Below are 20,060 nucleotides of genomic sequence, written 5' to 3' on the forward strand. Positions count from 1 at the left end.
TCCATTCCAAAGTAATAAACACCTGACTGTATATGATGATTCACCCAAGAAAGCCGTCTTTGTCCTCTATAAGCACACATCTAAGCAGCCTTTTAGTTTTTTTAAAGATTTAAAGAAATCTTTTAAGTATTTAAAAGAATTTTTAAACTTTTAAAATAAGAGAGATAAAAATCTCTCTTATTTGAGAGAGAGAGTACGGACAACCATGAGGGCAGGGGACGGGATGAAGAAGGGAGGGAGAGAGAATCTCAAGCACATTCCACACTGAGCATGGAGCCCGACGTGGGGCTCGATCTCACGACCCTGACTCCGCGAGTTGGGTACTTAGCCGACTATGCCACCCAAGCACCCCCAAGTAACCTTTTTGTACCATACTCCTTTTCACTGAGGCAAGGAAGTGCCGAATTGAAAGACCTAATTGTAAAATTAAACAAGAAAGGGTGGTCTATTTACTTGAGGAAGTTTAAGAAGGCTCATGACAAGAACATTGATGGAATGGCAAGATAAATTCTGCCTCAACCAGCCCCAGATTCCATTTTTGTTTTGGTCTAGCTAAAAAGAACGGCACCTGGACATGCTTCTGCCTTTCAGAGACTCAGTGCCTCTGCATGACCACCTCACCCTCGCCTGGCACCTTCTCTCCCTCCAGCTCCTGAAAGGAGAATTAGGCCTCGTAGCCCCATTCTGGGAATTAGGGTGGAATGAAGGTCTCAGAAGTAGATAACTCTGGAATTTAGGGTGTGGGGTGATTCTGGAATTTGGGATCCTAAATTCTAAGGAACCTGAATCCTAAATGGATTCATCCATTTCCCTTCACGTTGTCCGTTGAAACATGCGAGTGAAACCCAGAACTTCTGACCTTCAGGACTGGCTAATGCAGGCCTCCTGCTTAGTGAATTCTGCAAGGGCTGTGGGTCTGTCAAGCCATGGGCCAAGTGCCTCAGGGGAAGCCTAAACCAGGAGTCCTTTTCCCTAAAGCCAGAGAATATTCTGCTCATCTTTCGCTGACCATTCTCTGTGTATCCCATGCCACCTCCTACTTGGTAACCAAGGACATTGAATGTAGGTGAAATAGCAAGACTGAAGTCCTTAAAAATTTTTTTTTTCTTTTAAAGCTTGAATCCACATGAGTATGCATGCCTGTGGTCTGTAGCTTCCTCCCTTAAGGTCCTTTCAGGGGAGGGATGCCATCAATCTTTGTGCGGTTTCTAGATACCATCTCCGTGTGAATGTTTGTTGATTCTATTTTTAACATTGCATCCTTTGTAGGAGCTGCCACCAGGCTGGGATGACCACATGTTCTGTTTTCCCCCCAGGTTTTTCCTGGTTATGTTCCATTCTTTTGTTCGTGATAGCTAGAAATCCTTTTGGGATGGCAATCTGTTCTTTTAACTGCGTTGAACCGAATTTCAAGTTAACACTGTGCTTTTGAAACCGTGTGGTTTAAACCTCCTCAGGAATCCCTGTAGTTAAGACAAAACAACCACAGAGAAAATGACCTCAGGTTCTGAAGTAGGGGGCCAATTTACAAGGGGCAAGGGATCCTATCAAAGTGAAACTCCTAGACTAAACACTGTGACAGTCCACTGTTTTCCTAATGGTCTGAGGGACTGCCAACCTGTGCTCCCTTTCATCTTAGCCCTGAATCCAGATATTAATAAATGCTTCTGAAATGAGAGTTTTACAGATTTCAGGCCCACAGATGATAAGCATATGAAGGCCCCTTTTGTCTGAGTTAGTCTGCTGCCTCCCAGCAGGACATTGGCTTTCTTTCCAGGGATGGAATTTAAAAGCATCTCCTCCATCCCCATACTAGGGTATCAGTTTGAAACCATACAGTTTTCGCTGACGGCACTTAGGTTTTTTTCCCCTTTCTCCTCTCTTGTGTCACTTGGGTCATGTTGTTCTCTCCTATCACATCTCTGATTATGTCCCCCGTGACATAGGATTTTTTGGTGTATTCCTCATTAGCTAGCATGGTATTTGGTTCATTATAAGCACCTGATAAATGTTTGTAACAAAAAATAAGTGAAGGAATAAATAATGCATATACCACATTTTAACTGTTTCTTGAATTGCACCAGGTATGCATTCATTCTGTCATTCATTCATTCAGTCAAAAAACATTTATTGAGAGACACTGTATTAGGGACTGGGGCTATAGAGAGATAAAGACAGTTACTACCATCGGAAAGCCCATGGTTTATCAGATGTAAAAGTTCTCGGTTTCTTCTTGTCTTATGAGAGCTGTGGACAATTAAGTACTTTATGAAGTGAATGACTCACCCTGATGTTTGTCCATTAAGTCAGCATCCGTGTATCCTGCAAGACTTGCTCGCCGGCCCAGGTAGACAGACCACGTTACTGCTTATACGCGGTGCTCTGGTCATTGTAGTCCATCAGTCATGGATCCAGCCCACCTGAAAACAATCTCAGAAGCTGTAAGGAGAGCTGATCTCATCAGTACACCCCATATAATTCATACTCAGAGTTTTAGATTAATTCAGAGAACAGAAGACAGCTCCCAACTACAAGAAGCAGAATCACATTTGTTAGTTTTAAGACCTGTCTGTGGGACATGGCACGCCATTTCTTTGATAACATGGCGGTTTTCACTATTACAAGCCTGTGTATTTCAAAGCTAACTTGACATTGGGAAGGAATGGCTCTATTTATTGTCTAAAATACTGGAAGTCAAATGGATTATTTTGGGTAACTTTTACTGATGTAATGACTGGACATAAAATAAAGACTCTGTTCCAGAGATCGTGAATTACTGTCTGTGTGAATTCAACTTTGCAGGGCCATTAATACTATACTGCCATAGTGAACAAAGCTGTTACATTTCAATCAGAAATTACTGGCTCCTTTGGGTAGGACACCTCAGTATTTTTCTCACCTCCCATACACTTTAGTTTTCCCCACAATTACTAACATAAAGCATGGCTTCAGTTTATTTTGAGAGTAGAGACCAGCTTTGAGAAAGGGCAAGATTGAATAAAAACAGACTCAGAGTATGTTACATGAGATTCCTTTAGCTTTTGTGTATAATTTGGGCTAGAGTGTTTTTTTTTTTTTTAAAGATTTTCTTTATTTATTTGACAGAGAACGCCAGAGGGAACACAAGCAGGGGGAGTGGGAGAGGGAGAAGCAGGCCTCCCACTGAGCAGGGATTCCAGTGCTGGCCAGGATCCCAGGACCCTGGGATCATGACCTGAGCTGAAGGCAGATGCTTAACAACTGAGCCACCCAGTCGTTCCTGGGCTAATGATTTTGATATCATTCCTCATTGGCTTAGTTTTACTGCCCAGAGAAATCCACCTGCCTTGCTTAGAAAACAAACCGACAAAGCTATATTTTCATAATTACTGGGAAATTGTTGGAACCGTGATACCTTATTTATATTAACTATCCAAAGGTGTGCATGTGAAGAAGGGAAACCTAATGGAGGTCTCTTAAACATGATGTAAAGAGAGCTTTTGAGATTGCCTGTCTGTGGTGGAGCATGGCAGCTGTGTGTCCCTGAGCTTTAGGACATGGCACCTGTAATGTGGCACTGTGGGCCTTTAAGACCACTGCTTTCCCACGGGTGGTTGTTCTGTCGTCACACCCCCTTCCCCCTTCCTGGCAGCTCCGCTAAACCTGGGGTGCTGTCCCAGGCCTGTGGCTTCCTGGAATGCTCTTTCCTTCTAGTTCTGCCAGGTGACGTCCTCCTCAACCTTCAGACTCTGCTCAAATTTCACTTCTTGGAGGAAGCCTCCCATGACCTCTCCAGGCAGAGTTAGGTGCTTCCAAGTCTAGATGTAATCAAGGCCCTGCTCATTGGATCAGGATCCCGGAGGACTCAAACACTGAGGGAATGGCTTTACTGAAAGCCAAAGACTGAGTATATGCATGCATTTTCATTTGCATTTTCTTCCATATAAAAGGTGTGGTAGAGAAGAACTGTTCCATGAGTTAGGTGACAGGACTCTCCAGTCTGCTGCTAGTTTGAGGAACTTTGGGGGAAATCCTGCTTCAGAAAAGAGGAATGTTGCCCAGTCTGTTTACAGGTATCTACATATGGGTGGGCTAAAAGCTTCAAGGGGTGTTTTGTTTTGTTTTGTTTTTTAGATTTTACTTATTTGTCAGAGAGAGAGAAAGGGCATGCAAGCAGGGGGAACAGCAGAGGGAGAGGGAGAAGCCGACTTGATCTATCAATCGCAGAGACCTGGGATCATGACCTGAGCCAGAGGCAGATGCTTAACTGACTGAACCTTTTTTTTTTTTAACTTTTATTTTAATCTTGAAATAATTAAAATTATAGACTCACAGAAGGTTACTTGCACATGAAGAGTTCCATGTACCCTTCACCTCACTCTCCCAAAGCTACCTTATTTAGCTGCCATCCAGGATCAACACTACAACACTGATGTTGCCACTTTACTGTTAACTTGACTTCATGCTCTGCTCAGTTGACAGGTGTCCTAGTGGGTGTGTGTGTAGTTTGATGCACTTTAATCCCATGGGTGGGTTCGTGTAACCGCCACCATCATCACAACAGAGACTGTTGAGCCTCCACAAAGGACCCCCCTTAAGCTACTCCTTTATGAGTGCGCCCGTCTCTGCCCTGTCTCTGGCTCTTGCCAGCTACTCCTCTGTTCGCCACGGCTAAAATCCTGTCATTTTGAGAATATCATGAAAGTGAAATTGTACTCTATCTAATCTTATTAGATGGGCTTCTCCCCCCCCCCCCTCCCAAGCATAAAGCCTTGAGATCTCTTCAGGTTGTTGCTTATATCAGTGGTTGATTTCTTTTCTTGCTGAGTCCTGTACCATAGTGTATAAACCAGTCTGTTTAACCATTCATTCCACTGACGAGCATTTGGGTTGTTTCCAGTTTGGGGCTATCATGATGAAAGCTGCTCTACAGGTTTTTGTGTGCATATATACATTTTCATTTCTCGGGGATAAATGCCTAAGAGTACAGCTATTAGGTCAGATGGTAAGTGGATGTTTAGTTTTATAAGAAACTGCCAGGCTGGTTTGCAGAGTGACTGTGCCATTTTACACCTTCCCCAGCCGGGTAGGAGAGGGCCCAGTTTCTAAGGTGGCCGTAATTTCACCCTCGCAAAGTCCTCTGAGGTACAGGATTCAGAATCTGTGAGCGCCGGAGAGGGATAATACTGCCACCTTTCCTTCCCAGCAGATATTAAGGGGCTGTCTAAGTTGTGTGTTCCTGGTGCTGTTTGTTTAACTGAATGTTTTTAAGTAAGCAAGCCATAACCACGGTAGGTGTTCTTTGCAAAGCACTTTCATGCGTACTATTGGTTATGTAATAGTGGTTTATTTTGTTGTCGTTCTTCAGTGTGTCCATGGGCAAACATTTATTGGGACCCTGCTTGTATCAGACAACACAGGGGACACCCTGGTCTAATGTGCAGATAGAGACTTGGGCATGATGGAGCTAGTGTTGAACCTGCAACTCTTCCCCTTTAGCTGTGGGTATTTTTCTGAGCTTTTGGTTCACATTTAACTTGGAGACGATAATACCTGCTTTGCTGGGCTGTCGGGGCACCAAGTAGGATAATAGCATGACTTCTTGGATGAGGGTAGATACTCAGAGATCCTCTGTCTTTGAAGATTTCAATATATGCCTTTTCGATTAATTTTTATATTGATTAAAATTGCTGATGTTTTCATTAGCTCTAGTTTTACAAAAAAGAGAAAAATCCATTGCTGATTCTTTTATAAGAATGGTGACAGTTGGGGTGCCTGGGTGGCTCAGTGGGTTGAAGCCTCTGCCTTCGGCTCAGGTCATGATCCCAGAGTACTGGGATCGAGCCCCCGCATCCGCATCCGGGCTCTCTGCTCAGCAGGGAGCCTGCTTCTCCCTCTCTCTTTGCCTGCCTCTCTGCCTACTTGTGATGTCTGGTCTGTCCAATAAATAAATAAAATCTTTAAAAAAAAATGGTGACAGTGTTGTCCCATTTCTTGATAACCTATTACGTGTAATGCCATAATTGATAAGCATGTCTCGTTTGAACTTTGTAGCAGATCTCTGATGAGGTATGCTTGTAATACTCCCTTTCCAGATGAGGGAAACCAAGTCTTAAATGCTCATTAAGTTGATGAAGATCAGTCTATCTTGGAAAGCTGGAATTTCATCTAAACTGTTTTGCCTCTAGTGCGCTAGTCATTATTCTATACCTGTTCTTTAGTATCAGTTGCTTTTTGAAAAACGCAGTTCCCTGCAAGATATGCAGATGGTGACGGGAGTGCTTGATCGCTGCCTTCATCAGGAGCCAACCCACTGAGAAGTACTTTCAAGCTTTGTGTATTAGTCAGTGTAAGCGGGCGGGGTGGGGGGGGTGGCGGCTGGAGTGGCTCTGTTGGTTAAGCATTTGCCTTGGGCTCAGGTCTTGATCCTGGAGTCCTGGGGTCGAACCCCTGAGCCCTGAGTGGGTCTCCCTGCTCAGCGGGGCCTGCTTCTCCCTCTCCCTCTGTCTGCTTCTTCCCCTGCTTGTATACTCACGCGTGCGTGTGCACTCTCTCTCTCAAGTAAATAAATAAAATCTTTAAAAATAATTAAAAAATATTAATAAAGTCAGTGTAAGCAACCACACACACATAATTACCTTGTATTTCAGAGCGAAAGAATCTGACTAACCTTAGTGTGTTTTAAATAGCTGGCTTAGATTTTGAGAGGCAAGATGATTACTCTAAATGACATGATCAAGAAGCCTTGGGGTCACCCTGCGGGGGTGAGGGGATGCATTGTCTCTGAAACATATGATTTTTCCCACACACTGTAATTTCAGTCATAAAGATATTATAGAAAGTAGTAGATACTACAATTACCTGAGCGTGAACTCCCCCATCTCTTCATCAGGGATGTAACTTTTATAACGTAGAGTTCAGTATTGTTTGTAGTTTCAAATTTGTTGGAGCTTGGATTTTCAGATTTGTTGTTTTTCCACTGGGCCCTGGTTTAACTCAGTGCTTTAGGGCCATGCTTACCCATGAAGCTTCCCTGTGAAAAGATGTTGTGATATTTGGGAAACCAACCTCATTTTTGAATGAATATCACTTCTTACTCTGTTGATTTCTTATCACCTTCCAGTATACAAATAGATTCAAATACAGCCTGTGTTTTAGAAGCTTTAAGCAGGTTATAGTTAGGAAAGCGATGGAAAAAAGGAAGCTCAATTATATATGAGATGTATCAGTAAATATATCAGTTTAACGAATGTGGGTTTTAGGGCACCTGGGTGGCTCTGTGGGTTAAAGCCTCTGCCTTCGGCTCAGGTCATGATCCCAGGGTCCTGGGATAGAGTCCCACATAGCATCGGGCTTTCTGCTCAGTGGGGAGCCTGCTTCCTCCTCTCTTTCTGCCTGCCTCTCTGCCTACTTTTGATCTGTCTGTCAAATAAATAAATAAAATCTTAAAAAAAAAGTTTTAATGAATGTGGGTTTATTCCTTGAATTAAAAACAAGGAAATAGAAAAGGTGTTTTCTTTCTTTCTTTTCTTTTTTTTTAACTGTATTTAATGAGTAGCCCCTATGGGCCAGGCACTGCTAGGTAGTTGATAATCCATTATTTTATCCTTAAAATGGTCTTATGATGTAGTTGATGATATTGTTCCCATTTTATAAATGAGAAAATGAGATTTCCTGAGTCACATGGCCAGTGAGTGGCTAGACCTCTCTTCAGTTATTGTTCTGTTTCCAGGCCCTGATCTTCCCTCTGATACTGGGGGAAGGAATAATAGGGCTGGAATTTGTTCCTTGGCTAGAAGAGGGGTTATTGCAGGTTAAGTATCCTTTAGTGTGGCTGTGAGGTCTAGGTAGCATACTTGTCAGTTGATTTCTTATTTAAGTGTAAATGCCAGAGTTTGCCCATGTTAACCATTTCTCACTCACCTGATGGGTTATGTGTATGAATAAGCTGTAGAGATTGTTGGTTTTTGATGTCGGTTAGAGTGTTTTCTCCATGATCTGGAAAACTAATACCTTGTTCGCATGGTAAAGTTCTTCCTGATGATAGTGTAAGGACAGAACAGTGAGGGTGCCTACTGTGCCACCTACCTTTGGATCGCCCTTTTATTACTTCTGGAAAGATTCCTTCTAAGTAGATACATTTCTTATTATGGTTTGGAACATATTTCTTAGTTTTTAAAGCAGATTTCTTTCCTCATTACAGCTGATTTAGGAGTGAATGGAAATTTAGTTTGCCTGCCTTGAATTCTAACAGGTAGACATAGTAAGTTCAAGTTCATACTGGATCCAGAATGTAAAAATTACTGTGAGTATTCCGGGGTTAAGAGGTTACCTACCTTTATAGCAGCTAAAATTCCAGATGTGATTTGCTTGAGTTAAAGAAATGATTGATGGTGTCTGGGTTTCGTTAACTAGGCCTTTATTTTGACTATAAATCAAAGGTTTATTCATGGCACTTTTTAAAAAGCTAGCCATACCTTCCTGTCATTCTTTTGTGATGCTGAAGTTTTTATTGCTGCATATGACAGAATTGCAAATGACCTTGCTTTTGACTTTGTCATTAGAGAAATATAAGATTTACTTTGTTTTTGATAACTTAAAGACAAAGATAACTTCAAGACATATTTTGGTCTTTATAATGAAATGGAAAGCTAAAGTACATAGAAAATAATGCAAAAAGGATTAAACGAAATATAAAAAAGAAGTGCACACTTCTCTGTCATCTCAGTAAATGCTAAATACTATAGGGTTCAAATCCAGATTGGTTTTTTTTAAAAATCCAGCCAAGGGCTGCTTATAAGAGACGATCTTGCAGCATAATGACCTACCTCTAAAGTAGACAAATTCTGAGAAATAAACAGTAGAATGGTGGTTTCCAGGCGTTGGGGATATGAGGGGAGGGAGAGCCACTGTCTAATAGGTATTGAGTTTTGGATTTCCAAGACAAAAAAGTCACGAAGATCTGCTTCATAACAGTGTGAATATACTTCACACTACTGACTGGACACTTAAAAATGGTTAAGATGGCACATTTGATGTTTTAGTTTTTGCCACAATTAAAAAAACGTAATGACCCACCAAAACTAAAAATAAAAAGACAGATCCGTTAACAATGGCAAATGAGAATCAAGTATGATATTATTAATATGAGACAAAACAATTCAATTAAGAATTTTTTGTGCTCAGAAATAAATGCAAATCAAATACTAGTAGAACTGGATGGAGAAGCTGAAGAAATATTGTAGTGGTGGAGAACTTTGATACTCTATTCAAATGGAAGGGAACTTCATCTGTGCTAAATAAGAAATCAGTTATCATTTGGCATCTGGAATGTCATCAGTGACTTTTGTGGGAGCAGTTTCTATAGATGGGTATGGTCAGAACCACATTCCTCATATAGAAGAATAATGGGGAACCAGAAGGAAGGGACCTACAGACCCTAAAATATCTTTATGTTGGTCTGTGAGTCTTTCTGCCTGGAGTTATTTTCTCTGCTGATTGTTTGCAAGTCGGGATCTAATTTGTGAGTGGCAAAGGTCTTCAAACAGTATTTTCTGTTTTCTCAAGTTCAAGTGGTTGAAGAGTTCCTAGACAAGGATGATGAAATTATAGAGGTGGTAAGCTTGGAAGAGAAGCTTCTGAAAATTCAAGGGAGAGAAAGAACCTCATGCCAAGACTGTGGACAAAAAGGAGACAAAACTTTCTCTCTGTGGATTTGTAGGAGAATATGATCAACACTTTGTCGATGGAGAATGGGAATGAGCCTTGTTAAGGAGTACTAGAAGCCTGTGTTCAGCAGAGCACATGAGAGAATTCATAAAATCTAGTCACAGCACGAAGTCCAGCTCTCCAGGAAGCAGGGAGAAGACTGCTTGAATTCAGAGATTATTGAGAGATTCAGAAGATACCATATGTAATGTAAAAATACTATTCGGGACAGGAAGGAGGCATGAGATTGGGAGTCAGGCAGATCTAGTTCAAATCCCGGCTTTGTCATTTTCTGCATTATGTGATGGGCAAGTTATTTAATTACAGTTTGCTTACGAGGATATATATAAAATATATAGCATGGTGTCTAGCATATAGTAGGTACTCAATAAATGAGAGCTGCTAGTTCATAAATGCATGCTCTCTAAGGTGATTGCCTGAAACCAAGGCCAGAGCGGAGTGGTACTGGAATCTGAAGCCAGGTTATTGGACTTCAGAACCTATGCTTTGTCCCTGCCCTGCACTGTGTCTTTATCAAAGGGCTGTGTTCCTTGCGTGGGATGCAGTTGCTTGGATCTGACATGCATGTTGCCATAGATGCTGTTCCAATAAGTAGTAGGTTCTAGTGCCAGCCTTTATGTGTCTGCGGTGTCTGAGTGCCAGCAGCACTGTAGATCATAAAGCCACTAGTGCTGAGAGCTGGAGGCGATGTTGGTTTTTTAATTTGGGAAGGCTGGGAACTACTCTGTCCTTTTGTCCCATCCCCCGCACCCCTGCACCTGGTATTTGAGCTGTTAGTCATCTACAGCAGCACAGGGAGGGAGACAGAGGCTAAGGCTCTGGGCTTCAGTAGGGGGCAGGTAGACAATTCTAGCAAAGCCCCTGGGTTTCAGGCAATCACCTTAGAGAGCATGCATTTATGAACTAGCAGCTCTCATTTATTGAGTACCTACTATATGCTAGACACCATGCTATATATTTTATATATATCCTCGTAAGCAAACTGTAATTAAATAACTTGCCCATCACATAATGCAGAAAATGACAAAGCCGGGATTTGAACTAGATCTGCCTGACTCCCAATCTCATGCCTCCTTCCTGTCCCGAACAGTATATCTACAGTACAACTGGGGTCCTGCAGTTCATTCAATTCCTGTCTTCCTCTGCCATTCCCTACCCCCCCCCCCACACCTTTTAAAAATTTTTTCTGCTCTGGTTTCTGATTCTTGTTGTGGGGTGGAATTCTGATCTCCTCTCCTGCCCTGGGTCCTTGTTGATCCATGACATAACTCCCTGGATGTTTTTACGGCCAACAGTTGTTGGACACTAACAACAGTTAGGGAGCTAACTGGAGTGACCAGCTCTGGCCCCATTGCTGTTTCTTTTTTACATCCAGTCTCATTAGGAAAAGGCAGAGGTATGTAAGGGCTGTTGGTGGGCTCTTAGCATTTAGACTTCCAGAGAAAGACACATCTACATTTAGGGGGAAGGGAAGGTCTGGTGCATCTTCTGGGTTAGTTGGGCTGCATATCCGTGCATACAGCCAATGTGAAGTTCGGGAAGCAGCAATAGAGGTGGGGTGACCTGACAGCTTCCCTGGCTTTGTTCCCTTCTTGTCATTGCCTTTTGGGTCACACAGGCCTGTTTGGTTCATGGGTTGAGGACAGGCTCTAGTAATTAGGAGAAAAGATAGTCTGGCATCTCAGTCTGTATTACAGAGAGGTAGAGGATAGGAAGGGGTATTTGAAGTAAGCAGAGAAGTTCTACTGGCTGCCCAACTGTGAGGCTTAGGAGGAAGGCTTTTTTTTTGCAACTACTTCTCTTTGTAATGTAGAGTCATTGAATAATTGTTAATCTATTTTTACACAAAGTGGGAATTTTTTTTTGATGGCATATTTGGGAACACGGAAGGGCAAAAATGTTCTCAAATTACTCTGAAAGCTCATTTGTTTATTCTAACCAACATCTTGCCCCTCTCTCTCTCTGAATGATTTTCATTTGAAGAAATCCAATTAAATCTGGTTAACTGTGGCAATAAATTGCTCAATAATTCCCATAAATTCTCTAAAATTCAAGAAGGGGAAAATTGAGTGTGGTGTAAGTAAGCTTCAGGGATTTTGAGAGAAATGATTCCTTCAATCTTGGTTCTGTGGTTCTGTTGTCATTCTTTTGTAAATAAGAGGTCTGCAAGCAGATCAGAAATTTATGTGGAAAGTGGATGATTTGATGAGGGCAATGAGAGTTTCTTTATGTAATAGCTCTGCATCTTGTGATGGAAATCTCCCATGGATTTTTCTGACTGTGGAGGAGGAGCCTCTATCTACTTAATATGGTGTGAAAATAAATTCTAAAGGTAGTTAGATGGAGCGAGGCTTTTGATAAGTGCAGTGATGGCTTTGTTTGGATGTCCAGGATTGAGTCAGAGCAAAAGAAGAAGCAGGTCATGAAAGCCTACTCTTGGACCTAAGCTTCTATTTTTGAAGTAAAGGCCATATATATAGTCAGTTCTGCTATCATGCAACTTCTGTGTCCCTAAAAATCACTGTGCTGCTCAAAATTGCACAATAAAAACCACAGCACTGGGGCGCCTGGGTGACTGAGTGGGTTAAGCCTCTGCCTTCCGCTGCTCAGGTCATGATCTCAGGGTCCTCAGATGGAGCCCTGCATCAGGCTCTCTGCTTAGCGGGGAGCCTGCTTCCCCCCCCCTCTCTGCCTGCCTCTCTGCCTACTTGTGATCTCTCTGTCAAATAAATAAATAAAAATCTTAAACAAACCACAGCACTGAGATAGAAAATAGAGTTAGGGACTCAGCATTCAAAAATGTATTCAGTGACACATTAGTAAAAAGGATAGGAACCAAGTAAAAATGGTAGCATGGTTTTACACATGTTAATTGGGTAAGAAATACATCAATACTGTAGTGAATTTTGCTTGAAAATGGTCTGAAGTTGCTTGTGAAGGTGGGTTTCAGGGGGCTGCAGTTTGTGAGTTTTAGTGAATGGTGGGCGGTAGGTGGTGGGAAGCCATCAGAGGGAAGCCAGCAACATGAGGGGCTTATCTGTCTGTTTCGATAGGCTTCTATGTCCTATAATCCATAGAGACAGCAAGTTAGGAGTTGGGAAGCAGCCTATAGGGAAATGACTGCTGATGGGGATGAGGTTCCCATTTGGGGTGATGAGAAAAGTCTGGAACTGGAGAGTGGTGACAGTTGCAAGAATATTGTGAATCTACTTTGTGCTACTGAACTGTGTACTTTAGTATAGTTAAAATGGGGGCACCTAGGTGGCTCAGTTGGTGAAGTGTCTGCCTTTGGGTCAGGTCATGATCCTCAGGTCCTGGGATTAAGCCCCACGTTGAGCTCCCTGCTCAGTGGGGAGTCTGCTTCTCCCTCTCCCTCTGCCCCTCCCCCTTGCTTGTGCTCTCTCTCTCTCTCTCTCACTCTCTCTCAAATAAATAGAATCTTAAAAAAATTAAAATAGTTAAAATGGTAAATTTTGTGCAATATGTATTTTACCCCTGTACTCATACACATATAAAAACATATTTTGAGTTTGTTTTCCTGGGAAGAGTTCTGTTCTTCGTACTACAAGGGACGTGTAAAAAGGGCAGCCAGGTGCTGTCTCAAAGGATTGCTGCAGCTCAGGGGCGCTGGGGTGGCTCAGTGGGTTAAGTGTCTGTCTTCAGCTCGGGGCATGATCCCAGGTCCTGGGATGGAGCCCCACCTCAGGCTCCCTGCTCCCCAGGGAGTCTGCCTGCCCTTCTCCCTCTGTTGCTCCCTGCTTGGGCTCTCTCTTGTGCTCACTCTCTCTCTCTCTCTCAAATAAATAAGATCTTTATTTTTATTTTTATTTTTTTTTAAAGATTTTATTTATTTGTCAGAGACAGAGGGAGAGAGAGCGAGCGAGCACAGGCAGACAGAGAGGCAGGCAGAGACAGAGGGAGAAGCTGGCTCCCTGCTGAGCAAGGAGCCCGATGTGGGACTCGATCCCAGGACCCTGGGATCGTGACCTGAGCCGAAGGCAGCTGCTTAACCAACTGAGCCACCCAGGCGTCCCTAAATAAGATCTTTAAATAAAGAAAAAGGATTGTCACAGCTCACTTGGGAGATGAGGTAAACAGAACAATAGGTTACAAGGCAGAGTTGAACTGTGCTGTGGAGGAGGTGAGAACAGTAGGCTTCAGGTGTCCAGAGAGGAAGTATACCTGCCCTTCTGGAGAGATCCAAAAGGCTTTCTTACAGGCAGCACATAATATGGTCTCACTGGGTCTGAACTAAGTGTCACCTAGGAAGCTCTAAAAATACCTGTTCTCAGGCCTGGCCCTGTTCAAATTAGATCAAAATCTTTGGAGGGAGGGGCTTAAAAATAGGTGTTTTTTTTTTTTTTTTTTTTTTTTAAAAGAATCCCCCGATGGTTCTCTAGCAGCTGTGGTTGAAAACCATAAGTTTAAGGACCCACTGAACATTTGACAGGCATGTTCTGGGCAGAGGAAATTACAGAAGCACATGTCCAAGTGGGAGAACCTACATTCTTTTTGACTAGACGGAGGATATGAGTGCAGGAGAGTGGAGGTGCCTGGCAGAATAAGCAGTTTAGGCAATTTCACAGAGTATCTTTAATGTCAGTGTGAGAATCTGTAGTTAATTTTGTCTTCAGTGGGGAGCACTCGCATTTTCATGGGCCAAGAGGGATAGGTATCGGTACTTGTTTGTTAGGTAAGTGCATCTGGCAGCATTTTGAGATCAAAACGATCTGCTTTATAGATTGCTGGAGATAGGAGGCCTGTTAGGAAGGAGTTTGAATGAACCAAACTAGAGGTTCACAGAGTGGAGTCTGCAGACTCCGGGGTGTCTCCCTAGATTCTTCTGGGGGAGGGTCAGCAAAGACTAGGCCTTCTTCATAATAACACTAAGATGTTACTACTAGCTTTTTTCACTGGGTTTGGTGTTTGTATTAATGGTGCAAAACCAATGCTTGAAAAACTTTTGGCGCCTTAGCAGAAATCAAGGCCATGGCATTAGCTGTAGTCATATTTTTCACCTTGCCGGAAAAAATACCAGTTTCACTTAAGAATGCCCTTGACGAAGCAATAAAAATCTCAGCCCTCGGGTTCACATCTCCTTAATATTCTCTCTGACAAAAAGGAAAGCACTCATAAACTACTTCTGCACACTAGAGAATGTTGGTTGTTGGGACGGAGAGCCCTTCCACAAATGTTTGGGTTGCATGATGAACTAGCTGCATTTATCAGGGAGTACTCATTTTTCATGGGAGACTAATCGACATATTACCATCATTCAGACTTGGTTATTTGGCAGACACTTTCTTGGAAATGAACAACATGAACCTGTCACTTCAAGGCATTTGACAGCAGTTATTGCCAATGATAAAATTTGTCCTTTCAAGCAAAAATGAGAATTTTGAAAAACCTCTATCTGTCACCGTGAACTTACTAGCGTACTGATACTTTTTTTTTTTTTTTTTTTTTTTTTTTTGGTAAAACTTTTCTGATGTGATTTTGTGATATTTTGATGTAATGAAGTGCATCGAAGTTTGGAAGATGAAATTACTAAGTGAGCCAGTATTTTCCAATATTATTCATGGGAAGTGACTGTTCCATGAGGATTGACCAGGATGGCTGGTATGTTCATGCCCTCATTTAGGGAATACCATGAGGTAGGTTGGATTTTCAGCATTTGGCACCTGCTTGCTGGATGGTCACATTTAAAGCCCCCAAACACACAGATGTTTTGAGCCCAGTGAACTGAGAAAACAGTAATACTTTTATTTTCCTTTGTTATGTTATTTTAAATGAACAGCTTTATTGAGATAAATTAATATACCATACAATTCACTCATTTAAAATGTGCTTTTTGGTTGTTTTTGTTTTTTTTTTTTTTTTTTTTTTTTTTTTAAAGATTTTATTTATTTATTTGAGAGAGAGACAGTGAGAGAGAACATGAGCGAGGAGAAGGTCAGAGGGAGAAGCAGACTCCCCATGGAGCTGGGAGCCCGATGTGGGACTCGATCCCGGGACTCCAGGATCATGACCTGAGCCGAAGGCAGTCGTCCAACCAACTGAGCCACCCAGGCGCCCAATTTTTTGGTTGTTTTTGTATATGGACAGAGTTGTGCAATCATCAAGACAATTTTGGAAGATTTTCATCACTGTCCCCCCTCAAAAAACCTTCATATCCATTAGCAGCCATTCCCCTTTCCTCCCAAACCCACTGCTCTGGGCAACTAGTAACTTATTTTCTTTTTCTCTAGATTTACCTATTCTGGGCATTTCATGTAAGTGGAAGACACTATGTTGTGTTTCTTGTTGGCTTCATTTACTTAGTATACGGTGTTCCGAGTTACACTGTGTTGTCTTCTATATTGCACTTGATGATGTGTTCAAGGTTTTCCATGTTGCAGCATGAATCAGTGCATCTTTCCTTTTGAAGGCTCAGTAATAGTCCGTTGCGTAGATTATACCATGTTTTTTCTAGCAAGTGTGCAGAAGTGTGTGTATGTATGTATGTACGTATGTTTTCAAAGGAATTAATTTCAGTTCCTGTATGGTTAACATACAGTGTTGTATTAGTTTCAGGTGTTGAATACAGTGCTCATTGCTAAGTGCTCATGGTGCTAAGTGTGGTCTTCATCCCCTCCCCCTATTTCACCCATCCCCCTTCACCTCCCCAGCAATAGTACTTTTAATGCTGTAGGGGAGTCCAGTGAGGGTACTGGTTGTGGGGAGGGTAGATAAAAAGGGGGGGGTGTTTTGCTTTTGGCTGAGTCCTGACATGCAGTTTTCTTACCCCTTCAGATGTATCCAAAATAAGCTAAGCTTATTGTCGATTTTCTATTTGGGGAAGACTTTTATGGAGTTAGATATAAAGAAACCAACTTTCAAAGATTTTTTTTCCCTTTCTTACTTACCTTAATAGTCATAATTTCCTTTTTTCGTCTCCTTTTTAAAGTCATTAATGGTGCCAGACGTTAGCCCCCTTTGGGCTGCCGGCCTCACTGTCAGAAGCCCCGGACTTCACATAGCTCTCCTCTCCTCCTCAGTCTAGTGCTTACCGGAGTCACTCAAGTCTTCCCTTTCTGGTCTCAGATACTGGGTTTTGTATTTGAGAACTCAGGGACAAATCGCTTTGGTTTTGAAACTGCTAGAACTGGCCAACGCCCCACTTTTGCCTCGGGAATTCACTAATAATGGCTCCTTTCACGGTAGCCTCTGACCTAATTTGTTGCTGTTGTTTATTTGCAAGCTCGTTTTTATTGAATATGCAATCATATAATTTTTTTCCCCCGTATTGGTAATCCCCTACTGCCTTCCAGGGATCTTCCCTGTGGGAAATTTGTGGTTTGCTGAGTTTAGAATCTGCTCTCTGCAGTGATAGCCGATTGGGTTCTTAAGGCCAAGTTAAGTGCCCCATGATGGGGCACAAAAGCCAATGAGGTTCAGAGAATTGTGTATAGGTTTAAAGGAAAGGTGGACTGGTAGTTGGAGCTAAAGAAAAAGATTCAGGAAAAGAGATTGTGGGTGGGAATACCCTGGTGGTTCTTCCCATGAAATCTAGTAAAATCCATATTGCTCACTCACAGTTTACTCTGAGATAAATCTTCTTGGCAAATGTGGAAAAAAGTTTTCACCCAGATTGGAGCTGAGGAGAAATATAATGGCCTTGGGAAAATGTTATACATGTTACATTGACTCTTCATCTCTACTTTTCATGAATGAAGACACCTATACAGCAGTTCTCCATTGTCCCTGGGGGTATTTCCAAGACACTGCCAATGGGTGACTAAAACAGTGGGTAGTTCAGAACCTATTATACTGTTTTTTCTATATGTACCTATGGTAAAGGTTAATTTATAAACTAGCCACAGTAAGAGATTAACAATAGTAACTGATAATCAAGGGAACAGTGATAAAAATACACTGCAGTAAAAGTATGTGAATGTGGTCTTTCTCTCTCTAAATATGTTATTGTACTGTACTTACCCTTACGAGATGAGAAAATGGCTACCTGAGGAGATGAGTGAAATGAGGTGAGTGATGTAGACACTGTGATGTATGATATAGTTAGGCGACTGTTGACCTTCTGACCATTCATCAGACGGAGAGTCGTCTCCCTCTTGACACTGGTTGACTGCGGGAAACTGAAACTGCAGAAGGTGAAACTGCAGGGGAGGGGAAATTACTGTACTTAATTAAAATATCTAGTTAACCCTAGGTGAGACAGGCAGGTCATAGTCTGTCTGGAACAGACCTCACCCTTGACTCTATGGGGAACCAGAGCCTGTCCAGGTCAGGACACTATCATGTGAGTTTTGAGAGCAAATATCCAGCAGTTATAAGTTTTCTGAGTAAAGACTTGATAAACACTAAGAGTATTGAGTGAAAAATTGTGAAAGATGGCTAAATATATAAAATAAAAATTACTGACTGGAATTAAAATAAAGTGATAAAAAATGATGAGTATAAATTCCCCAAATAGGTGGAAATTCAATATATGGAAAATGATCTAAATGTAAACTGGTGATTTTCAACCAGTTCGTAAAATTAAGGTGTTTTTCTCAGCCTGATATAGACACCACTGAGGCCAGAACTCTCACAGATGTCCTGAAGACGAGCAGACCGAAGTAACCAGAGCTAAGGAAGTCCCTTAGCCCCTCTACACAGAAGGCAGTGTCCTCGTGTCCACCAGGGCTCACACCAGAAGCCATTACTGCCTAGGCTGAGGTGGTTCCATCGTTCCCCAGTGTTCTCACAACCCCTCCTTCGTGTCGTCTTTTCTACTTGAATGCAGCTTTTGAGCTGTGGCAGGACCAGGTGCCCCAGAAATGATGAGCTGAAAGGGCTGACTCTTCTGTACCTCAGTGACATCCCCTGCTGTAGGTGTGTCTCAGAAATGACCACACCCCTTTTCCCATGTGGCTCCCCTGAACAACGTTCTGTACTCTGCTCTATAAAGACCTGAGGGGGGTGTCAGAAGGGCAAGGGGGGCTTACAGGAGATGAATAGATGGGACACAGGCAAGATTTCTCTGCTGAGGTTTAGGTGCATCCTGAATGGCCAAGATGCTGGCAGCTGCACCTGCACATCTTACCGTGGGGAGGCAGGTTGCACTGACCCTGTGGGACGGGAGGTACACGCGGCCTCCAGCTGACCACCTGCCTGATTTTCCGGAGTGGTGGACGCTGGGTCTGTGGTGGGAGTGTCTGAGAGAAGGCAGTGGGGAGTAGCTGAGCTGAAAGGCTGCAGTCAGGAAGTCAGTACAGGCAGCGACATGGTCGCCCCTGGAAAACACGGCCCCCATCTTCTTGGCTGAGAGATTTCTGGATGACAGTTGTCCCCTGCCACACACAAGCACGCACGCGCGCGCGCGCGCGCACACACACACACACACACACACACTGTGTGTAATGGTTGTGAGATTTGACCTTTCCCTGCCTCATCTGCTGACCAAGGTGGCCCGGAGATCCTGTTTTGCCACATGCTTTTTTCAATATCAGGGCCCCAATACGTGGGTAATAATGTAGAAATGTTCCCTATCCTATTTAACTTAGTATCTTGGATATAATAATTGAGTCATGTCTTTGAAGACTGAGGCTCTGAGATGGATGGGGGGGTACTCAGTGCACAGAAAGAGGAATCTACGTGGACAGATGTATGAGAGGCAGATCACACTGCACGTAGCCATCTGAGATGCTCATTTCCTTAGACTTTCATGCTAATAAACTTCATTGAGCTCTGCAAGTGTTAACAATGTTTTAAAACAAGATTCTTTAATATTTAAAGTCTTTTTTAACCTTTATTGGAATTATCTGTGAATATATTACTTTTCTTTCTTTTATTTTTTTTCTTTTTTTACACATTTTAATGAAATAAACAAATCATCATCAGGAGACTTGGAGGCTGGTATTCATGTTTGGCAGTCCTTTGGCTTCTCTGGGAGGGCATCCACAAATGACTTTGCTTTTGGATACAATGCTATGCTTAAAGATGATTTTTACTGCAGCTTAACAGAAAAAAAAATGTGCTCTATATAGAAGCGCACCCTGCTTGTTCACAAATATTGTAACGTGTGTTCAATAACCAGTCTCCCTAAATTTTTTTAAAACCTGAGGAGCTTGCTTTTCGGCTGAGACACAGTATCCCTAAAAATCAATACATTCGTATTTTTAGTTCCCTAGTTTTACCTTGAGAGAGCCGGTGGCCCAGGAGTTTTTATCATGAGAACTGGTACCATTTATATGAAAGTTGGATTGCTTGACTTTCTATAGCATTTTCTTTGAAAGAAGTCTTGTTTTTTATATTTTTAAGTTTACCAGATGTATTTTCTTTCCTTCTCTATGTCTCATTTGGGGCTGCAG

General features: G+C 42.3%; 1 protein-coding gene across 3 annotated transcripts in view; it reads left to right on the forward strand.

Moving 5' to 3' along the window:
* DOCK4 (dedicator of cytokinesis 4) overlaps positions 1 to 20,060 on the forward strand; it is a 431,767-nt gene that overhangs the window by 72,816 nt on the left and 338,891 nt on the right. The window lies entirely within an intron of this gene.

Source organism: Mustela nigripes, chromosome 4 (assembly GCF_022355385.1).
Source record: "Mustela nigripes isolate SB6536 chromosome 4, MUSNIG.SB6536, whole genome shotgun sequence".
Classification (NCBI taxonomy): Eukaryota; Metazoa; Chordata; class Mammalia; order Carnivora; family Mustelidae; genus Mustela; species Mustela nigripes.